At 38.3% G+C, this 20,338-nt stretch overlaps 1 protein-coding gene across 4 annotated transcripts in view; it reads left to right on the top strand.

The window, feature by feature from the left end:
• The window catches only part of LOC309628069 (uncharacterized protein), a 247,505-nt gene that overhangs the window by 223,142 nt on the left and 4,025 nt on the right, over nucleotides 1-20,338 (top strand). Inside the window, exon 3 of one of the 4 annotated variants that reach the window (XR_014244116.1) lies at nucleotides 3,103-3,166. The exons of the other annotated variants lie outside the window; for them this stretch is intronic. The gene's annotated coding sequence lies outside the window, so the exon portion shown is untranslated. Of the gene's footprint in view, nucleotides 1-3,102; nucleotides 3,167-20,338 lie in introns of those variants that run through there. 4 annotated transcript variants of the gene reach the window in all.

The raw sequence follows: 20,338 nt of genomic DNA, 5'->3' as shown, positions 1-20,338 counted from the left end.
TATGCATGATATCTACAATTATGATAAGTGAGGCACCACCTCCACTTTCCAGGAACTAAGACCTGGAAAAATCTAGACAAATCAACAAGTATCTACAGTGCAATGAGAGCAATGACAGTAATACTTATATAGTTATACCTCTAAGGGGGAAATACTCAAAGTGCAGAGAGAATGGGAGAAGATTGGAGGATGTGGTATTTGAACTGTGTATTGAAGGTTTGAATAGGAACTTTCCAGGAAAAAGAGTTGGGAAAGAGATGATTCCACAATGAGAGGAAAGAAACATCCATAGTATTTAGTCCCAGAATCGCAGAACTTGAAGATTCTCCAAGCTTTATGTGTTTTGCCAACCCTCATTTTATACATTTTTTAAAAATATTGCAGCAATATCATGGCACAACTATATATGCCTGTAATCAGTAGATTTTTCCCCCAATAAATTACACAAAGAGGGACTTCCCTGGTGGTGCAGTGGTTAAGAATCCACCTGCCAATGCAGGGGACCCGGGTTCGAGCCCTGGTCCGGGAAGATCCCGCATGCTGCATTTACTGAAGCCCATGCGCCTAGAGCCTGTGCTCCGTAACAAGAGACTCCACTGCAATGAGAAGCCCGCGCACCACAAGGAAGAGTAGCCCCTGCTCGCCACAACTAGAGAAAGCCCACGCACAGCAATGAAGACCCAATGCAGGGTAAGAAGAGAGTCAACCTTCACTTGTAAGACACACTGAGTTCAAAAGTCTGCCCTCTCAGGCCTGCAGCTATGATTAGGAAAGCCAAATGTGCTATTTCTTTTATATGTGATCCCATAAAATAGAATTTAAAAGTACTGACTTTTTTCACCAGGGCTGAGGGAGGCTTTTGTGAGAGCATATGATATTATTGAAAACAGTGGGATTTGGTAGTCCTTTTGTGCCTCAATTTAAAAAGATCCCTCAAGCAGCTGAACTTGTATATCAGACCTCCCTTCTATTCCCTCTTTTCACTCTGGATACTAGACACTGGAATATAGGGGAAAAAAACCTACAGAATACAACTTACCAGATCTTCTAGTTACATCCAATTAAATCATGAATGGGTAAAAATGGGCCTTTTCCTCACTGTAACTGTGTACATTTTATTCATTTGCACCAAGTATGATAGTCTTGGCTTCAGGTCCTTTAGATGAGGGAAAGTTCTGAATAAGACAAGTGTCTAGTAAGTTCCACGAAAATGTAAACCATGTTCTCTTTGCCTTTGTACTCTTCTGTAACTAATGTCGTGCACGTACCAGCTGCATCATAAAAATTGATTGGCTGGTTGGTTGAATGAGTTCATAAATGAGAGGAGAAGCTGTGGAGTTTAAGATAAAATAGCAGAATGTCATTTATTCCAGTGATTTGTACTGTTGCAAAATCTTATAGAAATTACTCATAAACAAAGGAAAAATAGCTCTATGTAACAACAGCAACACTTATTAAGTGCTTTGCATATACTAACTCATTTAGTCTTCCCAGCACCCCCATGGGAGTATCCTTGATGATGACTGAGGTCAATCAACCCAAATCACATGTCTGAGAACAAGGGAACTTTGAATTCCCCAAAGGAAAATTAGGGCTCTGAATAATAGATGATTGGGTGGAAGCCAAAAAGTGCCTACCACACTCACAGAATGAGTAATATCACCAAGACTGAGCCCACATCTTCTGTTTCAGACTAATGAGCCCTCACAATGCCCTGCAATACAGCCCCCAGAACAAAAACATATATGATGAGTCACTAATACATTCATGTTTTTCTCATTCATACAATAAATATTTCATTCATTCAACTAACATTTACTGAGCAGGATTATTATTTCTTTCTTGACATGGATGCAGAAGCTATGTCCCAAAGACGTATCTTACTAAGTTTACTAAGAGGCTTTTAGAAGAAATTCTTCAATATGCTGGAAGCCTCATCTTTTCTCCATGCAATACTTTGAAGTGATCCACTTTCAGCTCAGAGGTGTGCAGGACATAATGTTTACAAATGTGGGACTGATATTTGTGAAAGATATTATTAGGGAAAGATCACCACAACTAGGGAGTCATAATCGGTTCATATATTAGGCTACATTCAGCTTAGGTGGTTAGAACCTCCCAAAGTCTCCCCCCAAAATGAAGCAACTCCACAGACAGACTTCCTCTTAGTATCCCATGCAAAGCAGCCCTTCCTGTGAACCCCTATGTGCTCTTTCAACTTACCATACCATCTGCAGAGGAGGGTCCAAGCTTCAAGCCAAGAGCACAAAGAAGAGGTCCTATGCCTTCTCTCTCCTCTTCTTTTTTTTTAAATTGAAATGTAGTTGATGTACAATGTTATGTTAGTTTCAGGTATACTACCCAGTGATTTGACTTTTACACATAATATGAAACGATCACCATGATAAGCCAGTAATCATCTGCCCCACACAAAGTTATTACAATATTATTGAGCATATTTCTTATGCTGTATATTACTTCCCTGTGGCTTATTTAAAAGACGACAAATAACAAGTGTTGGCAAGGATGTGGAGACTTTGTACACTGCTGGTAGGATTATAAATGTGTGCAACTGCTATGGAAAACAGTATGAAGGTTCCTCAAAAACTTAAAAAAAGAACTACTATTTGATCCAGCAATTCCACTTCTAGGTTTTTAACCAAAGAAAACAAAAAACACAAATTCAAAAAGATATATGCACCCCAGTGTTCACTGCAGCATTATTTACAATAGCCAAGGTATGGAAGCAACTCAAGCACCCATAAATAGATGAATAAATTAAAAAGATGTAGTATATATATATATAATGGAATATTACTCAGCCATAAAAAATTGAAATCTTGCCATTTGTGACAACATGGATGGGTCTAGAGGGTATTATACAAAGTGAAATAAATCAGACAGAGAAAGACAAATACCATATGACCTCACTTATATGTGGAATATAAAAAACAAAACAAACAGACTCATAGATACAGAGAACAAATGGGTGATTACCAGAAGGGGGGCAGTGGAAGGATGAGCAGATTAGGTGAAGGGGGTTAAGAGATACAAATTTCCAGTCTCCTCTTCTTTATACACCTTTTTAAATTCTATTTCCAGGTAAAGAAAAGTGCAGCAGGACAAGAATAAATGAAAATGGAATAAACAGTATGTTAAAGAAGCCTCACTGCTCTCTTTTATTTTTAGACCCTGTTCCTTCAATAATTATCCATCACATGCCTAACATGTGACAGGTCCTGTTCTGCACAGTGAACAAAATACACACGCAAATGTCTGCCCCTGTGAAACCTATGTTCTAGTGGACTTTCTGTTCCAGTAATATTCAAAGAAAACTGGCTGGAACACAGAAAATAATTGAAATGCTTTATTAAGTTTTTTCAAATTGTCAAGAATGAGTCTTCAGTCTCAAAATGTCATGAACAGGACTCTCCCCACAAACTCACCACCACCAGTACCGTAATAGTATTCGAAGAGAACAGAAACATTGCGTCATAAATGCTGATGTGAAGATATGCCTTGAATGTCAGGAATTTCAAACTTAGGTGAAGGAAAAATTGGGAAGGTGTAGGCTTTTCAGTTAACACTATACCAACTCAAGAATTAGGTTAAAATAGTCCAAAGTCAGCAAGTCAGACCTGAAGTGTTTTAGAGGAGAAAGAGGTGGAGTCAGAGAGCCCATAGAAAAGCAAACAGATTGTTGAATTACATCATGTAAAAATAACATTTGATGAATTAGATTTCAGGGAAGTCTTGGCTCACTGTCTGTTCATGGTCCCTGACAGCCTCTGTCTAGATATGGAGAGCTGGTCAAATGTCCAGAGCCTGTCAGAATCTTATTCTTATTCTGAACAGATGCCTTATTGTGCAGGGTAATTTAGCGTTATCAATGAAGGAATAAACCAAATGACTCATGGAATTCGTAACAAGCCCAGGAGTGCTCACCTGTAACACCTACGAACCAGGCCTCAGGTTGGGGTACGGGTTTGCTAATGACCACATGTTATTAATCTCAAGGGACACATTTCCCTGATTTTAGACCTGGAAGATAAAGGCTCTTTAATTTCTGTGAAACCATAGGCAAAAGTCTCCTGTGATTCATTAAACATGGGCTTGAAGTAACAGCAGCAATTCAGTAATGCAACATCCATCGGCTGAGAAGTTATTGTCATTTGAATAGAGTGAATATGCAATGCAGTAAGTTCAGGTGTAGTAACCAACTAAATAGAAGTTGTTAGGTGTTTTTTTTCCAATAAGTTTCAAAAAAGTAAGAAGGGGAAGAAATCTAATGTTTACTAAATGACACCCATCTGACAGGTACCTTCTCACATTTAATCTGTACAGAAATCCTGAGTTTGATAGTATTCTATCCATTTTGTAGATAAGGAAACTGAGACCTAGAGCAGTAAGGTAACTTGAGTAACTTGCCCTTGGCCACACGTTCAAAAAGGTAGTGAAACCAAGATAGGAAAGCAAGTCTTAGCTTTCCAGGTGCTTACACTTCTGCATAAAACTATTCAGCACCATGAAGGTTTCCAGCGGGTGCAGCTATAATCCCTACCTTTGATGGATTTATAGTTCTGTTAAGGAGATGAAACACATAGATACAGAAACTAAAGAACAAAATAATAGAACACATCAGCAAAAAAAGTGCAATAATGCCTTGCACATATACAGGCTTTATAGTTTCCAAGATGCGTTCATTTATGTTTTCTTCATCATCAAAAAGCTCCTGACATATATTTCAAGCAAGGAGTATTCCCATGTCTTTGCTTAGGATTTGGTATTTGAAAGAAATTGGAAGTTATCCTCACCCTTGCAAAAATTTAATCTTTACTAAAATACATTGTACATTCTGAAAACACTGGCCTAGACCATTAGTTCCCATATAAGTTCAGGAGGCAGAGCACCCAAGAGCCATAGACCTCTTTGAGAAGGGTTATGAGACATTGTTCCATAAATCCAAAATACCAAAAATAAAATAGTGTGATACGTTGAATATCATATTATGCTGGTATAAATGAGTGATAGCCAGGGCCAAAGGTTTAAAGAGAATGTGTAAAAGGCAGCGGAGAGACTTAACATTGAGAATGGATCTTCCAGTGCTTTTGGTTGACATTTCTGCAAACAACGTAAAAGCATCTTTCTCAATAGTGGATTATCTTGGTTCACTTCATGGAACTCCCAAGGGGAGTGCTGAGAACCTGCAAGGAGGTGGTCCAGGAATTCTGACCCAAATTAAACCTCCAGATGAATGATGCTTATTCATTTGCAAGGCTGTAACAACACAGTTTATATTCAACTTGGTTGATCAGTGACCCTTTTAGGGACATACTTTCATTTAGAGAAGTGGACTCGAGGTATATTGAATGACAATTACCTATAGGTTCAATACCAGGTGCTTTACCTTACATATACAAAATGCTGAAGGACGTATTGTTATCTTCATTTTTAGATGAAGAAAGTAATATCTCCAGAGTCCAAAGCCACACACAGTCACACACAGTCCTCTTTACATGATGATAGCAGTTTTGCTGATCTCATAGAATTACCTTAAGGATCAAATGAGATAACAGAAAAAAAGAACTTTGAAAATTTAAAACTTTCACCTAAGTTTACTGTATCATCATCACTGTAATCATAATGATCACCAACATCACCATTAGATGCCATCAACAATGCGTCACTTTTTTAGAGTCATTAAAGAAACTGTCATTTGATAACAAATATTAGCATCAAAATTATTTTACTTGACTTGCAGATAACTTTCTTTTTTTTTGAATTTTTGAATTTTATTTAATTTATTTTTTTATAGAGCAGGTTCTTATTAGTTATCCATTTTATACATATTAGTGTATACATGTCAATCCCAATCTCCCAATTCATCACACCACCACCCCTCCCCCTGCCACTTTCCCCCGATGGTGTCCATACGTTTGTTCTCTACATCTGTGTCTCTATTTCTGAGCTGCAAACCGGTTCATCTGTACCATTTTTCTAGGCTCCACATATATGCATTAATATATGATATTTGTTTTTTTCTTTCTGACTTACTTCACTCTGTATGACAGTCTCCAGATAACTTTCATCAAGATAGTTTTTATAATAAAAAAAGCATATCTCATCAGAGACTGAACAATATGATTTAATTTAGCCTGAAAAAGAGAAAAATAAAGATCCAATAACTATTCAGTTTATATTTATGTTCACTTTAGTTATATAAGCAATCTAACAAGAAAGCAAGAACAGTGAGAAACAGAGGAAGAAATATGCTTGACGCAACCACACTAAGGCAACCATTGTCAACATTTTAGGGTAAGTGCTTTCTAGTTTTTTAATATTCATATTCTATATAACTATATTCAGTGTATGTATAAATATAGATCCTGTTTTTAATTCACAAACATTATATCATAATCATTTTAAGGGGTTGTTACATGATCTTTATAACCTTTATTTAAAACAGCTTCATTATAGGCCACATTTATTATTTAACAAACGTTATTGGTAAATTCTAACTTTTCATAGTTACTTATGATTCTGTGATTTAACAAAATTACTTTATGTATGTATTCTATCTTTTTGATATTTTTAGGAGACACTAGCAAAACTTTGTACAAGAACAATTTGTGGTTCCAGATTCATCCCAACAGATATTTTTGCCAAAAGTCTATATTAGTATATAGTGTCACCAACAATCATTAGGAATGCTGGTTTCAACAAACATTTGTTACAATTGTTATATTATTATTTAAACTTTTTTTTTTACTAATTAATAAGAGGAAAATAATGCCTCTTTATTCTAAAATACATTTCTTTGCTATTAGTGAAAGTAAACATTTTTCTGTATGCTTATTAGTTGTATTTGCTCCTTTTTTAAAATTGAGATATAACTGACATTAATATTGTGTAAGTTTAAAGTGTACAACATGCTAATTTGATACACTTACATATTGCAATATGACTACCACATTAGCCTTAACTAACACCTCAAATCATGTTTAACAATTATCATTTCTTCTTTGTGGTGAGAATATTTTGTGAATATTCCCATCACATCCTTTACCCATTGATCCATCCCATTCTTAGTGATATTTCCTTAACAATTTATACAAGCTCTTTTTCTAAAGACGGTATTTTCCTCACCATAAACACTTACTAATGTTTTCCTCTTTTTCATGCTTGCCTTTTGGCTTTGATTGCTTTAATGTTTAATATTTTAATTCTACATTTATGTAAATCTCTTTATTCCAATGTGATATTTTCTTTCTTTTTTTTTTTTTGGCATGGGGCGGGGCGTGGGCATTTCTAAACTTAGAAATTTAGGCCCTCTGTAGAGGTTTAATAAATATTCCTTTCTGTTTTCTTCAAAATCTTGGAAAGTATAATTTTAAAATCTAACTCCTTGATCTAGTACAGCTCACAGTTCAGTGATGCCGGTCTCTCTCAGGTCTCATCACTTTCTGCCTTAGGCTCTTCTCCGAAGTTTCTTTACACTCTTCTTACTCTGCCCAACCCCTAAATGTTGGTACTTCTCAGAGATCTGCCCTGACCCTCTTCTCTTTGTCCTGTGCATGTTACTGCTCCCCGGGCAGTCTTACCTACGCCCGTTACTTCAGTTACTCCCAGCACGGCTTTGACCTCCACATCCCTATCTCCAGACCCAACTGTCTATGTCAAAAATGCAGAGATCATCCTTGAGTCCTTCCTCCTTCACATCCTTGACAACCAGATTCAATGGATTCTGCCTCTAATTTAGCTCCTCTCCCTCTGCCTTCATCTGGACAGCTGCAATTGCCTCTTTACCGGTCTTCTTGCCTCCGTTCTCATCCCTTCCAACAGCTCTGGGTGATCTCTTTATCAACAGGCTGCAACCTCCCTGTCCAAAGTTATCTGCTATCAGCAGACCAATAAACAATTACAGACCAGGAGTTACAATGAAGTCATGCAGAGAAGGTCCGGAGAGAGGGGTACCTAACCAAGACTGAGATGAGGGGGTCAAAAAGGAGAAAGAGTTGATGGTAACTGTGAACAAAAAGTCAAAAGGAAGGAAAGCAAGGAATTCTTCCCAGAGGAAGCTATGGAGATAGAGTCTAGTATTGAACGTGTATTGAGGGCCTGACTCTGCCAGGCATTTTACCTATAATTACCCATTTAGTCTTCACAGCAATGCGTTGAAGTAGGTACTGTTATTAACCCCATCTTGTAGATGAGAAACTCCAGCAACAGGATAGCAAAGAATATGCCTTCAGTCACAGTGCTAGGGAATGGAAGAGCCAGACACACTAATCCCCAGGTCCATGCTCTTAGCCATTATGCAAAATTGCCTCTTTAGGGGTAGAGGGGCTATGGGGTGGGGAGAGGGAGAAAGAGAGCTTTAGAGATTGAAGATTGACAAAGATATGACATTGGGTATCCTGGTTAGGTAAGCCATTAGTCCCAGTCAGGAATCCTGGGTAATGACCCTACCTTATTGTGTTCACTTTAGAAGGGTGATTAATACTTAAGTGTCTCAGTTTCAGCATTTGAAAAAATTGAGTTCTTTGCGCTTTCTCTTCTAGTCTCTCACCAGTCAAAACTGCTACACCTTAGAGTATTACTAAAATTAAGTGTTATCAGAACCACTAGCATGCGTATCAAGGGATAAGAGAAACTCATCATCTCTACAAACACTTCAAATATTGCTCCATTTCAGAATGGGTGGAGGAAGCTTAGTTTCTAGAGCCCTTGAGCTCTGCAATTTTAGAATCTTATGCAATGTCATTCAGGTCTGGAGTCTGCTTTCCTTCTTCCCCCAGCTTTTAGACCCACCGAAGAACTTCTCAAAGCTTGTGAACCTCATTGTCAAATACTCTATCCATCTTAAAAAGCAGCTTTGGGGAGTATAGTACAGGTTCCTAAAAACAGGAGCAGGCACCTTCAAGAAATGATCTTTCTAACTGGCATCTTTACCTGCCACCTTAGTTCATCCAGTTTAAGGCTTGGGTCTGGACCTTACTGAAAACAAAAATGCTGCCAATGAATTATTCTGGGGGTGAAATGTAGATGACCTCTGCCTCCAATGGTGTCAATTTAATTCAATTTGTCTCCCAAGCATTAATCTTGCTTTGTTTCATTGAAAGAAAATTTTGTTGAGGAACTTTGTGTCAGTGACAAAGTCAATCAAAGGGTGTAAGGATTTCTTTTCCTTCTTTAGGAAGGTATCTTTTAACTAAACTTACACTCGGCCACCTACACTGTTTCTATAGTAATCCATTATTAACCAGGGTCTCCTAAATCCAAAAAATAAGAAGCCTATACTATCAGCCTAGGAAACATTGAAAATTCTCACATTATATGTGAAGCCATATTTTTTCTTGTTTCCTTGCCTTAGTAATTTAAAGCAATTGCTCAGTGACTCAGTGCTTCTCCTTCTAAACGTGTTTGTTGGAAAGAACTTCAATATATGCTGTGGCTCAGAATAATATATCAACATTTGAGAAGGAAATTACAGATTTGGCAAATTCTCCTCCCGTTTTGGGAATCCATGTGTAGATCTATGGAATGTTACTATAACCTATCCCTGTATCCTCTCAGACTTTTGTTTTCTATTGATAGCTATATACAAAAGAGGCCAAAGCAATTTGCAGAAAGGTGGTATCAATAATCTAAAAAGAAAATGTCATAGAAGAATTAAATGGCAGCTGAAAATTAGCTGCATTGTGTAATGGATCAGTATGAATTACAAAAGCAAAATAAATCTGAGCATTTGGACAAGAAGTTAAAAACGTAAGAGATGGGAGCATAATTTTTCACCCTAAAACCATTATATAACTCACTTCTTAAACTGTAAGGGAAAATACAACTAACAAGTGTTAATGAAATTAGTCTGTCTTACAGGATAGGATAATATACAAAGAGGCAGGAAATCAGCCTTTGGAAATCTGTTTATCATTATGTATATTCAAAATATTTTAAAAAGTACACTCAGCTCCAAGGCCCCAACCTGTCCTAAGACCAAGAAGGTAAAAGTGTCTTTTCAAAATTTGATTGATTGGTGATGGTTGCCTATGGAGCTGGGTTGAAAAAGAATTGTGAGGCTAAACCAGGACTCAACAGGAAAGACTGCCAGGACCGATTAGTGGTGTCTACCATGGATGTTTAGGGTTGGGGGAAGGGTGGTAGAAAGCATGCTAAATATTTGTCCATCTTAAATCTCAAGGCATGTTTGTGGAACATGAATGAAATGTGTGAACATTCTTGTGCATGTCTCTTAGTATATACATCACTGAGCTCCCACTAGTTTGTAGAGAATGCAAATATTCAACTTCACAAGATAATACAAAATTGCTCTTCAAAGTGGCTATACTAGTTCACACTTCCTCTAACAATGAGGACACTCCAACGTGGAGAAATTTTCCCAAAGTCCCATAGCTATAAGTGATGGAGGCAGATTTGGATACAGGCATATTGTCTCCAGAAAATTTTCTGTTTACAACGGCATTAACTGCCGAGGGATACATGGTGAGCTCACAAGACCCAAGGAAGAGAAAGGGGTTTGGGATAAAATTCAACATACGACAGAACTCCCAGTAAAGTTCTAGTGGCGATAGACAGAACGATTTTGACCAAAATTGAGGTTTCCGTTTGGAGCTTATCACATAAAGAACAAGAATTCTGGATTTGAGAGATAACATTGAGCTTGGCATCCAGTTAGAACTGAATGAGTCCAGCTTCAGAGAACGAATTGTACACTTTGCACATTAACTACCAGTTTCCACCTTAAAGATTATAAAGGGAACTTCACACGCTTCAGTATTTTCTGGGTAGGTTGAGGTTAATAGTCCTCAGAAGGGAAAGGTAAAGCATATTTCCAGAGTCCTATTCTAGGAGGACATTTCTGATCCATGGGTAGAGAGTTGTCCTCCATTTGGGGACATACTGGTTGGTTTTGGTGTAGTGATGAATGACATCTTTTAAGATGTATTAGAAATGGTTTTCAGCTATGTCTGCAGTAAGCAAGAGAGGTGAGAACATCTAAAAATGTTTTAATTGAAAATATATTAATAACAGACAAAAAAAATGGGAAGGTGGTAGGTTAAATTAATTGCCTCTCATTTATACCTTATATTTATAAATACCAACCTCTGTGTATTTAAGCTGGATTAAGACTTTAAAATCTCTTGGCTTTGGGAGAAAAATAAAAGCAAACTTTTTCCAAGCCACACCGAACACTCAAGCTTTTATAAGTTGCTCCTTTTGCGTTTGTTTGATTTTTTAATATTGTAACATAGGATATAAAGCTTAAGGAATTAGAAACAGACCTAAGGTATGTTCACTTCTCAAACATATCACTTGAATCTCAAATTTAAAATGAGTCCTAGGTTTTGAAATGAAATTGCCAAACCCTTTCTTAATCTCAACCCTAAGGCAACTTTTTTTTTAAATATATATTTTTAACTTACCTATTTTATTTATATTTATTTTTGGCTGCTTTGGATCTTTGTTGCTGCGCGTGGGCTTTCTCTAGTTGCGGTGAGCGAGGGTTACTCTTCGTTGTGGTACGTGGGCTTCTCCTTGCGGTGGCTTCTCTTGTTGCGCAGCATGGGCTCTAGGTGCGCGGGCTTCAGTAGTTGTGGCACGCAAGCTCAGTAGTTGTGGCTCGTGGGCTCTAGAGCGCAGGCTCAGTAGTTGTGGTGCACGGGTTTAGTTACTCTGCGGTATGTGGGATCTTCCCTGACCAGGGCTCGAACCTGTGTCCCCTGCACTGGCAAGCGGATTCTTTACCACTGTGCCACCAGGGAAGCCCTAAAGCAACTTTTTTTTTTTCAACATCTTTATTGCAGTATGATTGCTCTACAATGGTGTGTTAGCTTCTGCTGTATAACAAAGTGAATCAGCCAAACATATACACATATCCCCATATCCCCTCCCTCTTGCGTCTCCCTCCCACCATCCCTATCCCACCCCTCTAGGTGGTCACAAAGCACTAAGCTGATCTCCCTGTGCTATGCAGCTGCTTCCCACCAGCCATCCATTCTACATTTCGTAGTGTATATATGTCCATGCCACTCTCTTACCTCATCCCAGCCCACCCCTCCCCCTCCCTGTGTCCTCAAGTCCACTCTCCATGTCTGTGTCTTTATTCCTGTCCTGTCCCTAGGTTCTTCAGAAGCTTTTTTTTTTTTCACATTCCATATATATGTGTTAGCATATGGTATTTGTCTTTCTCTCTCTGACTTACCTCACTCTGTATGACAGACTCTAGGTCCATCCACCTCACTACAAATAACTCAATTTCATTTCTTTTTATGGCTGAGTAATATTCCATTGTATATATGTGCCACATCTTCTTTATCCATTCATCTGTCGATGGACACTTAGGTTGCTTCCATGTCCTGGCTATTGTAAATAGTGCTGCAATGAGCATTGTGGTACATGACTCTTTTTGAATTATGGTTTTCTCAGGGTATATGCCCAGTAGTGGGATTTCTGGGTCATATGGTAGTTCTATTTTTTAGTTTTTCAGGGAACCTCCATACTGTTCTCCATAGTGGCTGTATCAATTTACATTCCCACCAACAGTGCAAGAGGGTTCCCTTTTCTCCACACCCTCTCCAGCATTCATTGTTTATAGACTTTTTGATGGTGGCCATTCTGACTGGTTTGAGGTGATACCTCATTGTGGTTTTGATTTGCATTTCTCTAATGATTAGTGATTTTGAGCATCCTTTCCTGTGTTTGTTGGCAATCTGTATATCTTCTTTGGAGAAATGTCTATTTAGGTCTTCTGCCCATTTTTAGATTGAGTTGTTTGTTTTTTTGATATTGAGCTGCATGAGCTGCTTGTATATTTTGGAGATTAATCCTTTGTCAGTTGCTTCATTTGCAGATATTTTCTCCTGTTCTGAGGGTTGTCCTTTTGTCTTGTTTATGGTTTCCTTTGCTGTGCAAAAACCTTGCAACTTTTTAAAATCTGTTATCTCACTGAATTTCTTCCGTTTCATTTTTTTTATCTTTGGTGAAATTAAACTTTACATTAGATTTGATTTTTATGAAATATTCTAAAATTCTAACCTCTTGCGTAGTTTCTATTTTTATTTATTATAAATAGGATGACGATTTTTCCCTAAAATTATTAAACACTGAATATAAATTTTTAGATTACAAAAATAACAGAATTCTCTTAATAATTCCTCCTTTAAAGGTAATATCAGACTGAAGGCTACTATTTAAACATCTATTTCAAAAGAAGCATCTGTAATTTTGCTGACTTTTATGGGATCACACTCCCTTCATATTCAGCCAGTAACATATTGTTTGGTCCAAGGTTACATTTGTTTTGCTTTAAATGGCATCATGTGGTTTCATCTCATTTTAACCCAGCATCAACAACTTTTATAGCCCCATGACACCTCCTTATACTCTTAGAGTTCGTGTGTGTGTATGTGTGAAAGTGTGTGTGGATGAATGGGTATAAGCCATCTCTTTCAGATTCAAGTTACTGTTGAAGGCAAGGTCATTACTCACAGGTCCAAGTAGCTAACAAGGCCCAAAATGTGCAAGCAGGGATGCAAGCAGGCTGTTGTGAAGCGGGTCCTTCATCTCAGGCTGCCTAATGTCCACTTCCCATTGTCAGTCATTACAACTTGGTCCCTTCCTCTCTGGCTGCCTTTGCACAGATTGATCTGCCCCCACTCCTCTGAGACTACAGTTCAGTTTGTTTTTGGTTTCCTACAATAGCATAGATAGGTTCTGTTAAAGTGCTTTAGTCAGTTACTGTGAAGAATTTCCCTCACATTCCCTTCACCACTGCCCCCAATTTATTAGCCACGCAATATCTCCTTATCTGTTATGAAGTAATAAATAAATAAAATAATGTGAAGAAATCCCAAGCAAATTCAAAGTATAGACCCATTCAACAGTTTTGATTCCTATTCCAGCGGCGTTTCACTTCCAAGCCAGTGATAAATGAGATAAGGCGCCCATCTGGAATGTGGTCATTTATCACCCATTAGGTAAAACCTCTGCTGCAACTGTTATCACGAAAGGTTTCAGTAATGAGGAGAACGTGCAATTCTGTCCAGCCTCTCTTTCTAAACTTACTGGGAGCCCTGTGCTATGATTCTGAGCCATAAGGGTTCTTACCAATTAACAAAAAAAAACCCCAAAAAACAAAAAACCACACTCTGAAATGTGTAAACGATTCTTTAAACTGGGCACAAAGCCTGGGAACGAAGCTTCTCTGACCTGTTATACCTAACGTTACCACCATTACCTCTTCCCTTCAATTATTCAGGCTTCCTCCATGCCAGGACTGGATTCCTGCTGACAGTAATGTGGAGCACATTCATTAATCATTTTCTTGTCATTGTATTCTGGCAGGGGGGAAGGGAGTGATGCTCGCTACCAAAAATACAATGCCTTCTCTCTCTGATAAATAGGAGAAAACTCTGTAATGAACATGTTATCTTGTCATGGGTAATTCCATCTTCAATTGTCTTGAGAAGAAGCATATAATATTGGTGCTGTGTATCTACATATCATAGGCATACAATACTGAAAATGTAAATAGATACTAAATTAAAATAAGTGCTTTTAAAAATAGCTATGCACACATAAACTCTTAGCTATGTTAATAATTTCCGAGTCATGGAACACTGAATTTTTTAAGCAATAAATATTTGATGCATGAAGGCTGACATTTAAGTTTTTATTATTTATATACATGAAAAAGACTCATTCGTGTGTGTATGTGTTTGAGTGCATACAGAAACATTTTTATCTCCCTACCTTTGTTTACATTTATTTGCAAAACCTATCATGCTGGATCACAGCTTTCAAAGATTTCTAGATTGCTAGAAGATTGTCATTGCACACAAATCCAACATAATAATATCATAAAGTCTAACATTTTTTAAAGATGGAATCACTGTTAAGATCCATAAGTCCCATGTATTCATTGTATAAATGAGGAGGTTGAAGTTCAGAAGATTATTATTCAAGAGGCTGGAAGTCCTTGCTGACCCACGTTCCCAACTTGGATTTTTTTCCTAACCCTGTGTTCATCCATGCTCCCATTCTGGCTTAATGTGAAGTCTCAAGCAAGGACGGGAGATGTTCAGTGCTCCCTGATCATCCGTTCAAACCTTGCTCTACTATAGTTTGAGTTTAATGAAAGACTGTCATCCCATTTTTCAGTTGAGAAGGCAGAGTTAGAAAACTTGAGCTAATTAGTTAGAGGCAGACTAGTCAGTCAGAGTTAGGCAGAGAGGGGATCAGTATCCAGGCTGCCTGGCATCTAACAACCAAAAGTGAACGTATTACTATTATCAGGTGCCTGATATTCAGCCCCATTTCCCTTCTTTTATTCAGAAAAATATATATATATATGTTTCTTTTTTAGTGTATCTGTAGAAATGGCTGTGTTTGTCTTTATACAGGTATAACTTAAGGGCTGAAAGGGCACTGGCAACGCATGAGTCTGAACACACCACTTGGATTATTCTCCCAGATGTCCTGCCAGTGGTCTCCCTGGAGGTCTCTGGGAGTCGTTCTGGGGGTGTATGCTTAGTAGAAAGATGGTTCTAGAATCACTCCAGTTAACTTTTAGTTTCATCCATACCATCTTTCACCTCTACAAAATGATATAGTAAACACAAACAACACTTACGGTTTTCAACATACTGGCCTGTGGATGAAAAGCATCAGCTAGTCAATTTAGTTGATATGCATAGTGAGAATGGCTTGAGAGAGGTCAGCCCCCGCCCACTGTGTCATACAGCAAAGTCAAGTGGAAAAGAAGAGACAACCACCCATTATTTAAAAGGCACCATCTGTTTTGCAAGTTGTTTTCTTCCTTTTGTCCGTCTTTCATCCACACTTCCTTTCATGTTTCATCTTTTATGATTTTTCTTTTCCTGTACACAGTATTGTCTTTCACAAAACAGAGAAACTGAAATCCATTTCTTCTATAAATTAACTGTTACATTGCCCTAACGAATAATTTCCCATTGATGAAATGAACCACAGACTGACAAGCATGGGAATATAGGATACATGGATCTGGGTTTGAGTCCTAATTCTGCCCCAAATAAGAAGAAGCTGGGTTACTTTGGGTAAGTCACTTAACCTCTCTGAGCCTATTTCTTCACTTGTAAAATTGATATCATCAACCAGAGTAATTGCAAGATACAAAAAAGAGACTATATGTGACAGTGCTTACTAAATTAAGTTCTATATAAATGTTATTTTTAATAGTATCAGATTTTAATTAGTTTCTAATCTTGTTTCATATGCAAGGTAAAAATCAATGACTATTGCTATAGATTGCATTATAAGATTTTTATATTCAAGTTTTTGCCAACAATATAACTTGAGATAGGAAATTCTGGCCACAGTAACTTGAGAAATGATTTTATCATTTGATCCCTTAACCAAATGTTAATGAAATAAATCACTGTAGCATGTAACTCAATTCACATCTCTGCTGATTGGTTTGACACAGAGCTGCCGTTAGTCTGGAAAGAAGATCTGCTTGCAGAATTGAAGTGAAGATGGGGCCCAAGTGTAAACTGCATTTATAAAGTTTACCTGCCATCAAAACCTATCTAAACTTCAACTAAAATTTATAGCATTCTTGGTTACACCATCTCATCAGCACTCCAAGCCACCTTGGGTATTCTTATCTTTGTATGTCTTATCTGATTGGCTGAAGCAGAAAGAGAAATTATGTTCTACTTCCTGCTGTCCTATCTTTCTGAGCTAAAAGTATCTGGCCCCAGGGTGTCACCATAAGTGAGCCCAGACATTTGTCAAAAACATTGGAGTGCCTTTACTGCGTAAAGGTATCCTCAAGAGTTTTTCCAGAGCTCATCTTCAAGGAGTTTACAATCTTCTGATAAAGAATACTTTGGAAGAGCAGGATATCAACCAAAGTAAATGGCAGTGCACACTTCTAAGGTCACAACAGGTGCAAAGTCAAACACCACTGAAATGCAGATTACAAATTCAGAAGTAATAGCAATATTTTAAAAGGTGGGTTAAGGGATGTGGTGATGGGGAAGATAAAGTTTGTGAAGAAGAAGAAAGACAGCACTTAGAATATTGTCACATCAAATAAAGTTCCCAAATTGTTTTTCATAACTTTCAAGGACTCCTCTCTGCCCTCACAATAAAGCTCAAACCCCTAACACAAGGCATGATTCATTGGCAAAGTAGTTATGGAATACTACTCTGAGCCAGGTAATGGGGAGACCATAACAAACACAAACTTCTGAGTCTGATTTTCTACACCTTGCCCACATCTTGCTCTATCTAAGAACTCAGTACATCTATAAAGTTCCCCAACAGTCCCCTAATATTTCTGCTTCCTTGCCTTTGCTCTTCGAAGAATGACCTTCTCTTTCCTTTGAAATCCTTCTCATCTTTCAAGGCTTAGCTCAAAGGCACTGCCTTCGTAAACCTTGGCTAATAAAACTTTTGGGGCCAACTTCCAATGCACTTACTCTGTAGTAGCTGCTACAACAAAAATATGATAGACTGAGTGGCTTATAATCAATAGAAATTTATTTCTTATGGTTCCGGAGGCTGAGAAGTTCAAGATCAAAGTGCCAACAGATTCAGTATCTGGTGAAAGACCACTTCTTGGTTCATAGGTGGCCACCTTCTTGCTGTGTCGTCAGGTGGCAGAAGGGGCAAGAGAGCTCTCTGGGGCCTTTTTTATAAGGGCACTAATCTCATTCATGAGGGTTCTACCTTCATGACCTAATCACATCCCAAAGACCCCACTCCTAATGCCATCACATTGGGGGTTAGGTTTCAACATCTGAACATGGGGGAAACACATTCAGTCTGTAGCAACCCCTATGATTAACTAATTAATAATCAATTAATAAACAAATTCATTCATTGGGAAGCATGTCATAAATGGAAAGAAAGTACACCTTGGAGACATGTTCATTAGAGGATCCAACATTAAGCTATTCATACACACATAAAGGACCATCTCTCTCCCTGCCCTGGTCCTCCTAAGGAGATGATATCACAGGTTTGCCTCTAGTGGCAGCTGAGTCAGTAAGGCCAGCACCCACGGCACTGCTAACAATTGAGGTAGAAGAATAAGGAAAGTGAAGACAAAATGATGAGACTTCAGTTCTGTTCAAAATCTAGTTGTGAAGCCAGATATGTAAAAGAAATAGTTCTCACTGATAAACGGACATAATTCCTGAAAGACTTTGCACATGGCAATTTTACTACAGTGTATACTACTTCTTAAAAATGGCACCAAGAGGAAGACCTCAGTCAATGATAAACAGTGAGGTAAATGTGTTTCCTTTTTCCTTTTGTGCCTAAGGGAGATCATGTCCTAAGGCCTTAGCTAATCATCAAAGTGAACTTGGACCCCAAGGAGAAAGCAACCCATTAAAAGGATATAACTGGCATTTGAGATTCAGATTTATTACACCTTTTCAATTTTCTCTTGAGAGAAATCTATTTAGAAATAATGAATAATTAAAATTAATATTAAAAAGCATATTTTAAAATCGTGTTGAAAGTCTTTCTCCATTTTTTTCTTTTTTATTTCCTTGTAATTTATAATGAGCAATATTCTGGGCACTGGGAATTGGGAGCCCATGGCATACTTCAAGCTCTTATTTTTCGCTAGAATTCCTCACAAGGGGTAGTTGGTAGGGTTTTCTTTACTCATTTTTTTTTAGTGTAATCTACAATTGTAGTGGGGAAAGTGCCTACAAATATTGCTGATGGGTGAAAAACGGCACATTCTCTGGTAACATTGGTGAGAAGCCAAGTACTGAGTGAACGCTACTATTTGCAAAATGATTTCTGTGAAAGAGCCCAAAACTATGGTTACTGCTTTTCACTTTGCCCTGTTTGATGAGAAATCTCTTTTATAACAGGCAGGTTGTCTGCCAAGCTTGTAGCCTACTGACAAACTTCACTTTGCTTTTTCTTACAATTAATGCATTAGGCATGCTAAGTAGATCTCAGGTTCTATTCTATAATAGGAAGTGGGAAAGTTTGCAGAATCTGCAGGCAGGCTGGGATGGGAGAGAGTCTTTTGAGACCATGGCCTTTAACCTTGATGAGGAGTCTCTCTCCTCTGACTCCTTCGACCCCACAATTGCATTTCATCGACAAACAGAGGTATCAGTCATGATTCTTAAGTAGTCAACCAAAAGAACCAACTGATTTAAGCAGGAAAGGGATGTATTAAGGACTCTAGGTAGCTTTTGACATTGCTTGGCTGATGGAGAACCAGGCTTGGAGGCTTTGTGGCCAAATATAATGTCCACTTTACTCAAGAGCATGGTCCCAACAGACTCCCAGTACACCCGGCATTGACAGCACTGGTATGAGCCCTGGATGCACCTTCAGAGCCCCCTCCTCTCCTGGTTCTGGTAGCCACACATCTCTGGGGCTGCCTTCACACAATGGGCTCTTCTCAGTGCCTACTTCTCCTCATCACCACCTTCCAAATCTATAACTTATACATAAATGTCCGGTTAGCAACACATAGATCCCATGCTTATGCCATAACTGCAAAGAAAGCTGGAAAAATTAGTTTCTGATATCTTCCATAGGGACTCTTAAAATAGAGAACTCCCCAAAGTAGCCACGTTCAAAGGCACCAGACTGCAAAAAAGAATGACAAAAGTCCACCCTTCCTTGGTTTCTCAGCAGAGCTGGAATATCAGCCAACATTCTAGGTCAGGGGGAAGAAGAGGCTCGGGAGGGAATGATGTGTTTCTGTTCAACTCCTCTATTCCCACGGAACCCTTGACACTTATTCTTGACTTATTAGCTTAATGTCTTTGAGCAAATTACTCAACGTTTCTAGTCCAAGCCATCCGCCCAACTGAAGTCCCTCTGATTGCACTCATGCCCTCCAACAGCTCATTTCCATGCCCAGTTGAGCTTTAACAACATAAATCTGACGATGTTATTTCTAGGTTAAGACACTCCAAAACTGCCTAAACACCTTATGGCAGCCTGCAAGACCCTATAGGATCTGGTCTCTGCCTAGATTCCCTTCAAGGCATCTAGGGGATCATCCTTCCCCTCATTAACTGTTACTCAACCCAACTGATTCTCTAACACAGGCAAGTTTGTTTTGACTCAGAGCCCTTGCCCTGTGGTTTTCCCTACCTGTAATATTCTATCTCCAAATCACTGCTTGGATGGATTCTTCTTATCTTTCAGGTCTCAGCTCAAATGCCACTTCCTCAGAGGGACTTTCCTGACCACCTTATTTAAATTGGACACCCTTCCCAAACTCTTTATACCATACCCTCTTTTCAAAATCATAGTTATTATCAATACCTAGATTATCTTATTT

The sequence above is a fragment of the Balaenoptera borealis genome (assembly GCF_965194805.1).
Source record: "Balaenoptera borealis genome assembly, chromosome: 4".
Classification (NCBI taxonomy): domain Eukaryota; kingdom Metazoa; phylum Chordata; class Mammalia; order Artiodactyla; family Balaenopteridae; genus Balaenoptera; species Balaenoptera borealis.
This window is presented reverse-complemented; position numbering and strand designations above follow the sequence as displayed.